The sequence below is a fragment of the Saccostrea echinata genome, unplaced genomic scaffold, assembly GCF_033153115.1.
Source record: "Saccostrea echinata isolate AGI-Se365-2 ecotype Australia unplaced genomic scaffold, CSIRO_AGI_Sech_v1 ptg000033l, whole genome shotgun sequence".
Taxonomy (NCBI): domain Eukaryota; kingdom Metazoa; phylum Mollusca; class Bivalvia; order Ostreida; family Ostreidae; genus Saccostrea; species Saccostrea echinata.
This window is the reverse complement of record NW_026889782.1, coordinates 20,435,576-20,443,436: the sequence shown is the minus strand read 5'-3', so window position 1 is coordinate 20,443,436 and position 7,861 is coordinate 20,435,576. Positions and strand designations below refer to the sequence as shown.

Below are 7,861 nucleotides of genomic sequence, written 5' to 3'. Positions count from 1 at the left end.
TTTAAGCATTCAAAGCCCCTTTCTGCATTCCATAGTTTAGCAATTCACACACTTTACATATACTCAGTAATCATTTAAAATTTCTTTTGCATTTCTTTGTATTATAATTTGTAAATTATACAAATTTTCAAACCCTACTATCGGCTAATATTTGCTTTGTGTATATTCCAAAATCGCGTACATATCGGAAATTGCATAGAAAAAAATCATTTAATTGTATCGCTTACTTTGAAATACAAATAATATATATAGAAGTCTTGATAAAGAATTTACTATCATTTTTTTAATTACAGAAGAATATGAGATTTGTGACAGAGTGTATCTGTATTAATCTAGCACTCGGGCAATCTGATGGTACTGTTTTTTACACGGTTTTTTTTTTTTTTTTCAATAAATAAAATTTCAAGATGAAAAAATGCGTGGTAATCAAGTCATGGAATACCCGCCATTTTATAACGCTTTTGCAACATATGGAGTGCGAAAATGATATAATCTAGAGTAGAATTTTATAATTTCAGTGCAATTTTTAAATTTACCAACGTCAGTTTGAATTTTTTTTTTTAGGAAAAAATGTTATTATAGAATAAATTAATGAATCATATCAATTTACACGTTTACACGAAATTTTCCAGGGATATTTCCCATTTAGTCAATCAAAAAATATAAAGATATCAATGATATCATTATCAAAAGCCGAATCAGATATTATGCAAATTGAGAGCAGACAAAAATATGGACCCCAGAAAAACATACATTACAGCGGAAAAAATAACCCTTGTCGACAGGTGAAGGTTCAATAAGTGAGTTGACTTGCTAGAGTACACAGAGTAATCAGTCATATATTCAATATGAAATAATGGCTTAACAATTTGTATTAAAAAGTCAGTCATCATTCGACCCAACGAAAGGTTGTATTTGGAAAGGAAGTCGTATCAACCACAGAGTTTGCAAAATGTTTACTTGAATCGATTGCAGATACGATAGTAAAATTAACTTATTTGTTAGATCCCTTCCTTTCTTTCGAAACTGATCGTAAGAAAGGACATTTTCCTGCGTTTTAAATCAACTAGGATACACAAACACCATAAGCTGGTGAATTAAATTGCTACATAAATAAAAGACGTTGCCCATAGAAATGTTGAAGTATTCTTATTTGTCATAAAGTTGATTTTCTTATTTTCCATCAATTCATTAAATAATGAATGAATAGGTTTTTTTTTTATTAATAACAATATGTTGTATGTATGGTGTATTAATTGTATTATATAATGTTATTCTACTAATCCAGTGGATTTGTTAATATGTACTGTTACTGAAAAATTATAAACACAAAAAAGAAAACAACAGAAAAAAAATCCCGAAACATAAATTGCGTACATATTATCAAAAAAGATGAATATCTCAAAATACAAGTCAGATTCAAATATGAACTTGTATCCTCTAAATTGTTTTGATATATAAATAACCATTTCTGTCTACTACTTTTTCTTCTATCAGATTAAAGCCTTTTTACTAAAGTCCAAAGAATATACTGCTTTCCATCTGTTCGAAGTAATTCTAATTGCATATCACTATATCAATTTCGTGACTCTAAATGACATTTAGAAAAGCAGTTAGATCATTTTTTGATATATACTTTGATATGTTGGTCCTTTCAAAGGAGGGTATGTGGAGGACATTACCATTATTGGGGACATTACCATTGTTGGGGCCGGTATTGGCGGTACCTACACTGGATGGAGGCTAAGAAACAAAGGCCTCCGGATCGGTATTTACGAATACTAGTACTTCAATCGTGTTTTAGGCAGGATGTATACGAAGACTTTTCAAGATGCCCCTTACGTTCCTGTTGATTTGGGTGCAATGCGGATAAAACCTAAAGAACAACTGAGAATGATTAAAGCCGGTAGAGAATTAGGATTTAAATTTGTACATTTTATTGAGGAGCTGAGACGGATCCCAGAACACACCCTTTTTTCCTGCGAAACACCCACTTGTCTATCCGAGAGCTAGGGACCTCAAACAATCCCGACAGACTCAGATCTTGGGTGAGAAAAAATCCCTCTGACTTAAAAAAGTATAACTTTTATATTTATGATATTATGTTTAATGCTAATTTTAGACATTTGCAAGTGAGCATGGAGTTTCAACACAACTTTCATGCATACGTTAGTTTGTAATTTACTTGGGCGTATAAAGGACATTTCATTTCTGAATTATTCTATGAAAAATACATATGAAGTTAATTTTTTTAAGTTGTAGAACACTCTCTGAGTTAATCACAAACTATAATGGCTCTGAACCAAGAACAGAACTTTTTACCGCTTTCACTCTCAGTGACGGGATGCCTTTATATGTACAGGGGTTTGTTATTTAGTAATCTATTTGTTTATGATGAATCTGAAAACAAAAGTTCTGTTTCAAAACATAGTTTTATGTCTTAATCTTATTACTAAGCGTGTTATTGTGTAATACAAATAGACTGCTTGTGATTTAAATCATAAAATAACTTCCTCTATTTTTCTTACACATTTTTCTTGAATAATTACAATAAAATGTTTTAATCCTTGTGTTAAATAATTTCAAAAACATTGCCTAATTTGATGTAAACTTCTCAATTCCTTTCTGTAAATTCATTTATATGTAATATTGTTTAATGCAGAACTCTGTTCAATTTGGCAGATTTTTATATAGTACCAGCAGTGTTCAGTTTCGACATGTTTTACCATATAGTAACATTTTAACTTTGGAAAGTGAATGTCTTCGACACAGGTCTAACAACACAGCTCCGGAACCATGAAACTAAGATGAGCCCACTTTTGACTTAAGTCTCCCTTTTACGAGAGGAATTCCTAGTGAAAAAGTGAGACTATAATCAAAAGTGAGCCTGTCTAAGTTTTATGGTCCCGGTATCAGCTTCAAATTCATAAGATAAATTTAGACTTAGCTCCAAATTTAGGTAACTCTCTGACGCTTACAACCTGTAAACTAAATCTAAAATGAAATTGAATAAAAGTAAAGATTTCATCTCAACTTGTTGATTTTCATTTGCATTACCTTTTCATTGCAATTATGCCTGCGGTTTACATGTATAATTTCAAAGTGTAATGTAAAGTCAAATTTAGTGGATCATCTGATAAATTTTAAATGCATTATCCAAAGTATTACTTTTTGTTAGGTTTGAACTCTAAGGAGTAAGGTTTTAATCACTTCTATTATTATATTATTTATCATAGTTTCCTGAACATGATGATAGATTTTTCTGGAAATGACCTATATTATAAATAGTGTTACATGCCTCCGAAGTGTTATAGTAAATAGACATCTAATGACAAAAAAATGCTAAATGAAAACTCATTTCAAAAATAAATATATATTTAATATTTATTTAAATATAAATATTTGAGATGTAAACGAGATACATTATGTAGAAAATTGCATGATATGGTACGTAAAATAAGGCTTTCTTAGGAGAAATTATGAAGGTCCTGTGATGCAAAAATGACTGCTATCATAATTACTTACATTCCCATAAATTGTGTGGGCATCGCCAAGCAATAGATTGCATTATCTTTATAAAATTTATTATCATTATAATAACAAAAAACCATGAATCTATATCAGCCATTTCCCACAGCCATTCTGTTGAACACCTATTTACTATCTCTTTTCCAGAACTTTTCCAAAAAAACTGTATACGATGAATTTATGCATTTTAAACTCTGATTTTGACTCTAAATAATAGGGGATGAGGCAAGGCCATTCGCCTTATTGCTACAAAGTCACTTTGTTTATTGTTTATTCGTCAAATGAATCTAAATACGACTGTAATGTCATTTTAGTTTTCCAATATTACATGCTACTTTAAGATCTAGGCAAATTGGAAGAATTAACAACACTCAAAGACTTCATTCAAAAAATGTCATTATTCCTTTGCATATGTATGTTATCATAATGTTATTATTACAGTTACAACGAAGTCATTCGAAAAACTAGAATAAGCAATGAGGCATATAATTATATATATGTGACAACGAATTACTCCATTCCGGGTTTGGTAATGGCCAAAGCATTGGGTATTTCCCTAAAACACGACAAGGATATGAAAAGAACACGAATTCCACTGGACTTCCAACCTTTGTTACTGTTCCCACAGAGATGGCTTCATACCCAAAGGGATTTATGAGCCATTTTTAGCACAAAATCCAAGAAGGTATATTAACGATAGAATATGTAAAATCAATAGTTTACTTTTTTAATATTGAACTATAAATTACGATCTTGAATCTGGAATACCGGAGGACATGGCATATGTGTACGACAAATCTTCCAATTTCTGTTCTTGACAAAATTTCCTTTCAAGAATTTACATTAAACATTCCCATGTAAAACTACCATTGTGGCCAAAACCTACTTGGGAAACCCTGATTTGAACAACCTTGAATTTAAATTCTCTGATGGTGCTTTCATATCAATTTTAGCAACCTTGTCACTAATGTTCCTACAACGATTTTTTTTTAAATTCCAATGTAAAACTTTGATCTCCCTTACTGGTTTCATCCTATCCCTGGGGCCATGATTTCAATAAAAACAAGCTACACTATGTCAGAAGCTTATACATACGTTTCATCCTTCATGGCCAAATGGTTTTTGGTTAAGAAAAATCAAGGCACCCACTTTTTACTTGCCGTGTAATGAGTATTTTCTGAAGATTATTATATGAAGATTACATAGTTTTTTGGGTTTTTTTAATTTCCATAACACATTGATGCTGTGTGCTAATTATGGCTAAATTTGGTTCAGTGTTTGTAAAGAACAAGTCGAAAATGTGAAGAGTTAACACAAAAACCAGCGTACAGTCAGAATTGTTAAACAAACGGATTATAGACAAACTTCGAACAGAAAAGCTTTATATTGGTTCGTGTATTTGTTTTACCAATATGCAAAGTTAGAGGCTCATACTATGAACAAATCATCCCAATGAGAATCATGCCCAACAGCGCAATAAATTTATTGATGGAGAAAAAGGAAAGGAATTGAATTTGAAAAGCTAGTTTTTTTTAATTTGCCCAAACAGCAAGAGTATATTTCACCGGAACCTTTAATGAGAATTTACACTATGCGGTTAATAGTCAATACATGAAAATATTTCTCCTTCAATATACCTCATCCCACCTCTGGTGCTCTAGGTGTTTGTTCTATTCTTTTTTTTCAATTTGAAAAGAAATTTGAGATTGATCGCTGTTTTTCATCTTTTCACTCCCTCGTTATGAGAAGACTTGAGCAGGCCGAAAACATAGATTTCTCATATGCATTTACATATCTTCTCCATTCAAAATGTAATCATATTCCTCTATATCTATCTATAGGGTACTAGCCTACCTATTTTTGTACTCATATCAAGCAGAATTTGTTCAAAATCTTATACGTGAAAAGAAGAAAACATTTGCTGTGGCCTTCAACTCGACATTTAGATATATTGACGACGTATTGTCAATTAAAAATGGTTATTTCCATTCTTGTGTCGACAAGATATATCCCGGTGAGCTTGAAATAAAAGATACCACAGACTATGACATAGCTGTTTCATATTTGATTATTTTACTAGAAAAAGGCATCAATGGTAATCTAACAACAAAACTCTATAATAAACGTGATGATTTTAACTTTTCAATCGTCAACTTGCCTTACTAAGGCAGCAAAATACCATTATCACCTGCATATGGTGTTAATATCTCTCAGTTAATTCGATACGCAAGAGCATGCGCTATGTATAATTAATTTCTAAACGAGGAAAGTTATTCTAAGAACAATTGTTATTGACAAACAAGTTGAAGAAACGAGAAAATTAGCAGTCTTGTGTAAAGTCATCATTTCGTAAGTTCTATGGTCGAAACAATGACCTTGTCAGCAAATACAGTCTATCATTAAGTCAAATGCTGACTAACGTTTTTCATACTAATTGCTAGGCCATTAGTTACATACAGGAGATGCGCACTCCTCCATGGCACCTGATCCCACCTCTGATGTTTTTGGGGTCCGTGATTTCTTCGCTCTTGATTTGTATTGTTTAATGGACTTTTGAGTTTGATTACTGTTCGTTATCTCCATATACTTTATCTAGGAAAGGTCTATTTGTCTTACTTCTTAGTAACAGGAATTGAATGCAATAAACCTCAACCTTGACAATTTTATAAATTTTATTTTCTGTATCTTGAAATGAACATCGTCTATACCTATTTATGACAAATATCGTTAACTCTTTTTGCACGCACCACTATCATCCAAATAGTCAACTTATAAAAATATCAAAAACCAAAAGAGGACTATTCCTACTCATGTTTAGGGGAACAATGACTATCGATGGCAACACAATTCCAACAAAGACATACTTTAAAGTTATAACACGTAATACAATTTTAACCCTACCAAATTACCTATACAAGACTCACATGCCAAACTCAGACAATCCTGTTTTCCAGTCGGCACTTCATTTCGTAAATGATATGCAATCTTTAAAGATTTTCCTTGTGTACGATTACCCCTGGTGGCTCCGTGAGCGCTTCAACTTCACGTCTACCCAATCCGATCTTCCGTACAGACGATAATTCCACTGGAAACTATCTCCAAACGGCAAAGCTGATTTTCTCCTGTCGTATGCTGACGTTGAGGATGCCGCGTTTGGAGTCTTCTTCAACAGAGAGAAAATGTTATATGCAAAAGAAATGACGATACTCGGGTAACAGATGAAATAATCAGATCTTGAAAGTTAGACTACAGACATATTCCTGCTCCCGTGGACGGCATGATGCATGTTTGGGACAAGTATTCTTTCAATGGAGGATGGGTAACTTCACTAACTTGGAAACCCGGATCAAAACGGTATGACATCAAAAACTACCGGACAACACCATTTTCTTAAGACATGATACTTATCGTCCATGTTTACAGGGGCGCCGAACATAATGGTTGGATGTTTTGACTCACTTTCGTGTACTATCTTATCTTTCTTTCAACATATAAAGGGACATGAACAAAAGCATGGTATTTACTGCCATATTGTATATAGTATTTTTGAGATGAATCATATTACTTCACTCAACTTAACTCTTTCAAATACATGTATCTTCACCTAATGCGGTCCCTACAGGTCATACAGAATCACGGTGGTGGATGGACTTAAGTAAACATTACAGAAAACTCTTCTCTTTTTAAATAAAGACCAAAGTTTACAACCGGTCGGTTTTTCTCCGGTAAGATCTTTGTAGTTGGAGCTGAATTGAAGTAGTCGTGAAGCCCCAAAAAGACCAAATTGGTTTGTGTATACCTACTTATATACACAGAATGTTACTTGTATTACCTGTAGGGTTTTCTTGAACAAAGTAAAACGTCATTGTTTTTATTGCGTAGGTCAATCGAAATGTTGATTGTCAAAGTTATGAAATAAAGCATGTTATGCTTTTCATTATTAGAGTATATTAAGCAATTTCAACATTATTGTGTAGGCTTATTATTTGCAAATTCTATGATAAAGCTTGTGTCGTACCCTACCTAAGAATGCTTCCATATCCATGTTTTTGAAGAAGGATTTGCAACTTTGGGGAAGATTTTTCGTATATATTTCTTATATTTTTTCTTATATATTTCTATGTAAAACTTTTATCCGCTATTGTGACCCCATCCCACCATCCTATCCCTGGGGGATCATGATTTGAATAAACTTGAATTAATAAATGTACTCAGAATGCTTCCATATCAATATGACTAAACATATTTTTGTTGTTCTTGAGAAGATTATTTTTATTTGTGAAAAGTTTACAGACGGACGGACAGACTACAAACAATGTGTGATCAGAAAAGC

The 7,861-nt window shown here is 32.4% G+C and overlaps 2 pseudogenes; both read left to right on the top strand.

Moving 5' to 3' along the window:
* The first annotated feature begins 299 nt into the window (after positions 1-299).
* Positions 300-4,197, top strand: LOC133198252 (aplysianin-A-like; annotated as a pseudogene).
* A 2,045-nt stretch (positions 4,198-6,242) lies between these two features.
* On the top strand, positions 6,243-6,982 carry LOC133198251 (aplysianin-A-like; annotated as a pseudogene).
* The last annotated feature ends 879 nt before the right edge of the window (positions 6,983-7,861 follow it).